This window comes from Triturus cristatus, chromosome 6 (assembly GCF_964204655.1).
Source record: "Triturus cristatus chromosome 6, aTriCri1.1, whole genome shotgun sequence".
Classification (NCBI taxonomy): domain Eukaryota; kingdom Metazoa; phylum Chordata; class Amphibia; order Caudata; family Salamandridae; genus Triturus; species Triturus cristatus.
In genome coordinates, this window is record NC_140589.1 from 1848276768 (window position 1) to 1848285422 (window position 8655).

The following is an 8655-nucleotide window of genomic DNA, read 5'->3' on the forward strand; positions in this document are numbered from 1 at the left end:
TTTTCCAAATCTACTTGTCCAAGGGACAAAATGCAACTGAGATCTACATGTCCTGGAAAATCCACTTGTCCCACCTACTCCCGTCCCACATCGAACATAAGGGCTCCGGCTGACAGAGAAGCATTAATATATTTTTGTTTTATTAAAATCAGTAAACCATTTAAATGCTGTGCAATTATAATGCTTAAGAAAAACTTGACAAGCGATATTATCCCTTTTATCCAAACATATAGAAATACAACAATCAATTATCTTGCATGGCAGGATGCTGTAAGACTCATATTAGCAATACTTTAACAGTTATGATATGGTATTTATTTTTGGGACATTTCCGTCTGTATATATCCATATTTATTTTTTGTCAACTTTATCTGTATTTATCCATATTTATTATGAGTTTTGTGGAGAAAAAAAAACTGGAACTGGTATATTTCTGCATTTCTTAAACCAATAAATATGCAGTCACGCTTTAATGCCTGCCAGGTTTCAGTTATAGGAACACATGCAAAAGATAAATCAATGCACTTATGTGAAAATATGGCACATTTCAGTATCAGCCTTGTGCATATCTACTGCTGTTTAAGCCTCTTTGCTAAAATTCCTTTTAACCCCCTGACCTATCAATCCACACAGTTATTGGCCTGGCAATAATGAAAAAGTGAGTGTATTTAGAATCACTCCAAAAGCTCTCAATTTCTGTTTTTATTCACATTTAAAAATAAATATAGATAAGAAAATAAATGGTTTTCGGTCTGTATTTATCTGAAAAATCAGTAAAAACTGAAAGCAGGGAGCCTTAATTATGAAGAAAATGTTAGTTTTGGTGAAATAAAATATTTGCCTAAGATCACACAATTTAAGCATGGAAGCAATTTTTTTAATTTATCAAGCCAGGTTCTCTTTCACAAAGCCTATCTAAATAGTTCCGGACCATCAAGAATTCTGCAACATCACAAATAGCAGATAACAAACTACTGTAAATAAACTCAGCACTCAAACAGAATGTTGCACAATGTCACAACTAATTGCAACCATTACTTACTTAACTCACTGCTTTAAAAAAAATCATCATCACTAAAAATGAACATCTGTCGCCAACAGCCACACCTATCTAGAATACTGGAATATCCCAGAGCATGCAGACATATCACAAATAACGGACAGTCATCACAAACATAAGATCCAAGTAAGACTGTAGAGATACAATGACCAAAAGAATCCTGCACTATGATTAAATATTATAACATGAACGTGCATTTGCAGCTATTTGAGACAAAACTGAAGTGCATTTGTAGGACCGGGGGTCACCAGGCCCTAAGGGGGTAGCGTGGCGCGAGCAGGTAGGCATCCAAAGGCTTACATGTAAAGTGACCATACAGCACACACATCCACTGAGACAGGGAATGCACACAATAATTGACACCACACCAGTAGGTTGAATAAAACCAATCAGTTTTATCTAGATCAACATCAGGATCAAAACATTTCCTTAGAATAGATTGGGCAGTTCATTAACACATCAAAACCTGGCATGGAATCAAAGCGCAGCACCTGGCGATCCTGGAAAGCGTCAAACACAGCCTTTACGCAGAACGCGGCACAGGGCAATTCATTAGTGCTTCAAACATGGCATGTAAACATAGCGCTGCACATAGCAAATCAATAGCGCTCAGAACATGGCATATAAACACAGCGCTGCACATAGCAATGCATTAGCGCATTATGACATGCCATTGGAACATAGCGCTGCACATAGCAAGGCAATAGCAGATGCCTATGGCATTCCTCTCAAGGCTGAACCTGTGGACACAAAAATTAGGCAGAGCTCGCGAGGCAGAACACCAACACTGTAGCCCTAGGGAAAAGAACCCCTTCGCAGGATAAACCCAGGCATTCTGGTGACATCATAGCCTAAGAACATTATGCATCTCATTAGGCGTAACTAGCATGAGGCCTCTCCCTAGGCCTCAAACATCTGAGCATAGAAACATGAGGCGGGCATAATCATCATAGCATCCCGTCCCCTATATCCAGAATCAACAGCAGGGAGGCAACAACAGGTATACCAACATATATCCGGCATGAATCCTTTGATCCTAAGGCATAACCACATAGCCGGTGTGGCACATGTAGTTCCCCCTGCGATAATTGCCGCAAACCTGCAGAACAACCATTGGCGCCACTGCGCCGGGGAGCCCCCTACTCTGGGCCCCTATCCATCAATATGGCCTCCCTTCGTGGCATTACCAAAGGGCCACTGGCGCACCCTGGCACTCCCTCCTCCCGGGCGCGGCCATACAGAATGCCCCCAAACCGTTGCAGCTGCCCCCTGTCCTGTGGGGCAGCTGTGCAGAGTGCAGCGAGTTCCCATAGGGTTGGAGTCCCCTCCGGGATTCAGAAATCCCCCGTTGCTGCACTAGTTGGAGCCCAGCCCCACTCACCACTCCTTGGGGGCTGGGCAGGTGAGTCCACCACCGGTTCAGTTCACGGGGGCCCAAGGCAGCCTGGATCGGTGTCCTGATGCCCCCATGTGGGCTCTCACGCCTATTGGGCACACGTTGCAGCTGCCCACTGCCAGCCGGGGCAGCTGAGGAAACAGGGCCGGCACGGACACTCCTGGTGTCTTCCGGGAAGGCCCAACGGGGGTGGGCACCGACACTGAGCCCCGCTACCCCCCCTCCTCCTTCAACGGGCCCCCACTCACCGGGGATCTTGCGGGTGTCCTCTGCCTCTTCTGGCTTCACCCGGGCCCCCTCCTGACTTCGAGGCAGCCTCCGCGAGGCTGCAGACGTCGCGCTTCACCCGGGTCCGTCCCCTGGGGCCCGGGGCTTCACCATGGAGCTGGCGGGGCTCCCACTGCACTCGGGTCTCTCCTCCGCCTCCGGAGGGCCCCCACCACGGAGCGAAGTCTCCGTTGACGTTGGCCAGCGCGGGGTAGGCTCCCGCCCGGCTCCTCGTCCTTCACCCGGGCTGCTTCCTGGTTTCATGCCGGCCGCCAGCCAATCCGTGCGCGGCTGTCGCGGGGGCGCGGCCGATGACGCGGCCGGGGCTTCTGTTGCCGGGCAATGCCTCCCAGCATACTCCAGGCCCGCGCGGCCTTGGTTCCAGGCACGACAGCCCTTCCCTCACTCAGGGGGCCGCAGCGGCCATCAGACCCCCAGCGCCTTCCTCCGGAGCAGCGCCAGGGCCACGGCGGTACTACCAGCCAGCGAGGAGGGGTAGGCTCCCTCCTAAGGTACGGCACACACGCGGGGTGGGCTCCCGCTGTTGTAACTAAGCGCCGAGGCAGTTGGCTCTCGCGCCGAAGGGCGGCATCACGTGGGGGGGGCTCCCGTGCCGATTTAAGTACTCTCAAAAGGTGCCAGAACCATGGGGTGGGCTCCCGCTGGCGTCAATATGCCGACAATATTGCTACAGCACAGGGGAGTGGAAAGGTAGCGCCCACCAGCAGACCACAGTCAGTTCAAATATAGCGCTCACTGGATATAGCGCTCTCCTTCCACAGGCAGCTTGTATATAGCGCCCACTCTCCGCAGGGACTGCATTCCGGGTCCCACGAGGCGCTTGCTGGTTCCTGCCCCCTTGGTTGAGGGTCTCTTGAGGGGGGGAAGTTGAGTTGGTGGCTAAAGGCAGTTTAATCAGTCTCTGCCAGTCGTCACAGGTTCTGCTCCCGCCGGGCCAGATCAGTGGGTCAGTTCAGGATCCCTCACTCACTTAGAAGGCAGCGCCTAAGCCCTGTCACTTCCAGCGGCATAGGTCCCTGGCTAAACCCTACCGCCTAAAACTCCTGCAGAGGTTCCTCCAGGTCCGCATCGCCCCAACTATAGTTTTCCCTCGCCCTGTGGACAGTAGAGGGGGGTAGGTAGGCTCAGGGCCCAGCACACAGGCCCATGTGGCGGTAACCCCTGGCAGCAGGTCCCCTCTCTCTCAGGTCCACCCTCTGACTGAGCACATGGCAGCCCAGCTCCGCCCTTTATACACCCCTCACCCCACCTTCCAGACAGTGCCAGAAGCTTCTTGAAGCGTCTGGGGAAACTGGTTCTAACTGGTCTAGGGGGAGGGGTAGAGCACCCTGGGTGCCAGGCTTCCCTCCAAAAGCTGGGGTTGCTGGGAAATAACCACTAGACTGTTAACCCAGCTCAGTCAAACGGCGCAACCACACAGCTATGGCATCCATTTTAAGTTACATGTTTAAAATGGGGAAACTCAGTCTGCGTACACCATCACACAGCTTCAATCTTCGCATTTATTTAACCTGCGATTTCCCTTAAAAGCGAAAAATTTCAGGGAAAAGGGCCAAGTCCAACAGCATTGCAGAGCAATTCATAGAGGCCCGGCCCCCCCCTGTTTCACAAAAGCACAGTCAAGAGTGATCTAGGGTTGTTCATTGGCAGAGCTCTGCATATCTATTTGTACAAACTAGCACATAGCAAATGAACACACCACCAGAATTTAACTCCTGCCAAGTGAAATAAGCATTTTCTCTTCTTCTTTAATGGTAGTACCTTTCATATCTTCCTCACCACTTCCCGATTTCACTTGTTTCCAATATTCTAGTCTGAGTCATTTTAAGACTTGTCTACGCTTGCATATGACCTTGAGAGTGAGACTGTCACTGAGAGTGTATTTCTAATAAAAGAATGACATTTGTTTTGCAGTTTAATAGCGCAAACTCGACCTGAACATATTGGAGTGCTTTAGATGAGCGCCAGTTACATTACTACAAGGACACGTTAATTTATCTCTCACTGTAGCACTATTGGCAGCTGCACGAGAAATATCAAATGATATGTGAACCTATGCAGAGCCTGCAGAGGGGACATTATTCTGGCAGACGCCGATACAATATTAAGGCGATCATTGTAGTCTTAAGAATGAAAACCGAGGTTTCTGCTAGATTCGAGGTACATCAGGTGCCTCCCTGTGACCCGCCTTAGGCATTCTCTGCTAGTTGGAAAGTGGCGCGTCTGAAGTTGCAATATTAAAGTAAAACAATGTGTAGCTCACTATGACAGTTGCTCCTTACACTTAGTTAGGCAGCGCCCTTCCATACCAAATAAGCACATGCCTGCAGTTAACTTTATTATGCCAATGTAGATCACGCTTGATGTCACTGCATGCGCTTTCCTTTCCTCGCGCTTCCACCTTCTCCGTCTGAGGTTTTTTATCTGCTACTGTATGCGCGCCTCTATCTTCTCCCCAGTACAGCGCTGCCACACTTTATGGCGCCGGAACATTAAGCTGAGTAATTGCCCAGCCAAAACACAAGCACCATAGATGCCTCCTTGGTGGTGGAATTGGAGAGCCTTTTGTGACCTTTTGCGATGGAGAGAGCGTTCTTCAGCAGAAATACTTATTTCTAATCCCGGTCACAATGAGCATTACGTAAAGCCTTCAGCATCAGAACGTCTTTCGCTTTCGAAAATCAAATGTATTTTTAACCCCCGCAGATGAAGTCCAGGCACTAATGTGATTCACCTTGATATGTGCAGTGCCCATGTCGTCCGCAATGTCAAGGGAACAGTTGTGTCCTTTTACAATTATGAAAGATAAACTGCAGCGATGACGCTGAGGCGCCGCTGCAGCTTAAAAAAAATGCGCACAACGGGCTAAATTAAGCCCGAAAAATAGGCACTGGACAATTGAGCATTTTCTCACACAAATGGGATAGATATCGCCCATTTGTGAGAGAAATTACCCGATCTGTGTCAGACATCTGGTATGAAAGGGAGTTTTAATCCACTCTGCATACCAATAGAAACGTGCGCAGTCGGCAATAGCAGCGATGAGAGCCCGCACTTTCTGCAGCCACAATGACGCCGCATTAGAGACGGTCCGTCAGCAGGCAGACAAGTTCTATTACAATATTTCAATGCAATATGTATGCACGCTGGGCAAAATAACACTCGCAGTGGTGGCGGGAGCTATGGCAGTGCTTAATTTTACCGTAAACATTATTGCCTCGCTCACGGCGGTCCCGAAGTTCGACTGATTGCCGAGACTGCGTGACGATTCACTCCCCGGCCAATCACTGGCTAGAGCCCAGTGAAGTCATGGGCTGCTAGCCAATCAGAGGCCTCCAAAGGCTCCAAAGGCTCTCAGCAAGCTTGTATGAATGGCTGTGAGCTCCAGAGTGCCCACAGCCTATTTTCTTTATGTGATTTAATGTCTACATGTCCGTCGGACAAAATAGACATTAAATCTTCTTGCCCACGAATAAAAACAACATGGTTCGGGCGTCGGGCGATATGATTCCCTCACCCCTGCGGGTTGCGTGCATTTATCAGACCAAGACCAATCCGGGTTCGCCCGGCTGCTTTGTTGACTCTAGAAAACCTCAGGCCGATCGCACGTCTCCATGATGGCGACAATACATTCGGATGTCTGCCCTATCAACTTTCGATGGTACTTTCTGTGCCTACCATGGTGACCACAGGTAACGGGGAATCAGGGTTCGATTCCAGAGAGGGAGCCTGAGAAACGGCTACCACATCCAAGGAAGGCAGCAGGCGCGCAAATTACCCACTCCCGACTCGGGGAGGTAGTGACGAAAAATAACAGTTCAGGACTCTTTCGAGGCCCTGTAATTGGAATGAGTACACTTTAAATCCTTTAACGAGGATCCATTGGAGGGCAAGTTTGGTGCCAGCAGCCGCGGTAATTCCAGCTATAATAGCGTATGTTAAAGTTTCTGCAGTTAAAAAGCTCGTAGTTGGATCTTGGGCTACCGCCTGCCCCAGCCTCTCGGCTCCCCCTTGATGCTCTTGACTGAGTGTCCTGGGGGTCCGAAGTGTTTACTTTGAAAAAATTAGAGTGTTCATAGCAGGCCGGCCGCCTGAATACGTCAGCTAGGAATAATGGAATAAGACTCCGGTTCTATTTTGTTGGTTTTCGGTACTGGGGTTATGATTAAGAGGGACAGCCGGGGACATTCGTATTGTGCCGCTAGAGGTGAAATTCTTCGACCAGCGCAAGATGAATCAAAGTGAAAGCATTTGCCAAGAATGTTTTTATTAATCAAGAACGAAAGTTGGAGGTTCGAAGACTATCAGACACCGTCGTAGTTCTGACCAGAAACGATGCCGACTAGCGATGCGGCGGCTTTATTCCCATGACCCGCCGAGCAGCTTCCGGGAAACCAAAGTCTTTGGGTTCCGGGGGTAGAATGGTTTCAAAGCTGAAACTTAAAGGAATTGATGGAAGGGCACCACCAGGAATGGAGCCTGTGGCTTAATTTGACTCCACACGGGAAACCTCATCCTGCCCGGACACGGAAAGGATTGACAGATTGATAGCTCGTTCTCGATCCTGTGGGTAGTGGTGCATGGCCGTTCTTAGTTGGTGGAGCGATTTGTCTGGTTAATTCCATTAACGAACGAGACTCCTCCATGCTAACTAGTTACCTGACCCCCAGCGGTCGGCATCCAACTTCTTAGAGGGATAAGTGGCGTTCAGCCACATGAGATCGAGCAATAACAGGTCTATGATGCCCTTAGATGTCTGGGGCTGCACGCGCGCAACACTGAACGGATCAGCGTTTGTCTACCCTTCGCCAACAGGTGCGGGTAACCCGCTGAACCCCGTTCGTGATAGGGATTGGGAATTGCAATTATTTCCCATGAACGAGGAATTCCCAGTAAGTGTGGGTCATAAGCTCGCGTTGATTAAGTCCCTGCCCTTTGTACACACCGCCCGTCGCTACTACCGATTGGATGGTTTAGTGAGGTCCTCGGATCGGCCCCGCCGGGGTCGGCAACATCCCTGGCGGAGCGCCTAGAGGACGATCAAACTTGACTATCTACAGGTAGTAAAAGTTGTAACAAAGTTTCTGTAGGTGAACCTGCGGAAGGATCATTAACGGTGGAGCAGCCCGAGCGACTGACGGTGCCAGCCCGAAGCCCTCTGCCGCCTCCTGCAAGCACACACCGTAAGCACAGGGTTCGGCCCTGCCTTGGCGCACCCCAGCCGTCAGAGCGGTCCGCTGCCGCATGGGGCGCTTGGGTGAGGACCGGGCCTTCGGGGGGCCTCTTCCACCGGGGAGGACCCGAGCGACACGTGAGGGACGGGGGGCGGCACCCGTCCCCTGGCCCTTTCTGGGAGGGGCACAGTGGTAGGCCCTCCTGAGATGGAACCCAAGCTCTCCCCGCACGACCCCCGCGGTTAGGGGGAACCGAATGGCAGTGCATCCCCGGGCTGGTACCGCCCCACCCTCGAAAGGCCCTGCTGCCGGCTGGGCCCTCCCGCGCCCGAGTCCCGGCCCGACTGGGTTCTGGGCGACCGAGGAGTGGCCCTTCTCGTGCAGCAGGGCGGCCTGGAAGAGAAGGGGCCGAGGGCCTGTGAGGGGACCCCAGCTCCTCTTGGTGGGAGGCGTGCGGGATGGGGAGCTGCCAGGCTCTTCCCTACCGGCGCCTCCAACCCGGGCAAGGGTGGGGTGGACTAATTGCCAGCCCGCTGGCACGGCTCGGGCCGCCCGGCCGCGGTCGGCTGCCGTTCAGGTGGGGCGATCCTTCCTCATTGCCAGGTACCCTGTTCGACCCAGTCCCGTGCGGCTGGGCCAAGGGGTTTGGAGACTCGCGTGGTCCCTCCCGGGTGCTCCGGAAGGGACTGGCGGCTGTGGGGCTGCCTGCTCCAGTCGCTCCGGGAGCCTTCTTCCTC

General features: G+C 51.5%; 1 pseudogene; it reads left to right on the forward strand.

The window, feature by feature from the left end:
• Positions 1 to 7157: 7157 nt before the first annotated feature.
• Positions 7158 to 7849, forward strand: LOC146822177 (18S ribosomal RNA; annotated as a pseudogene; the record flags this gene model as incomplete).
• Between the last annotated feature and the right edge of the window lie 806 nt (positions 7850 to 8655).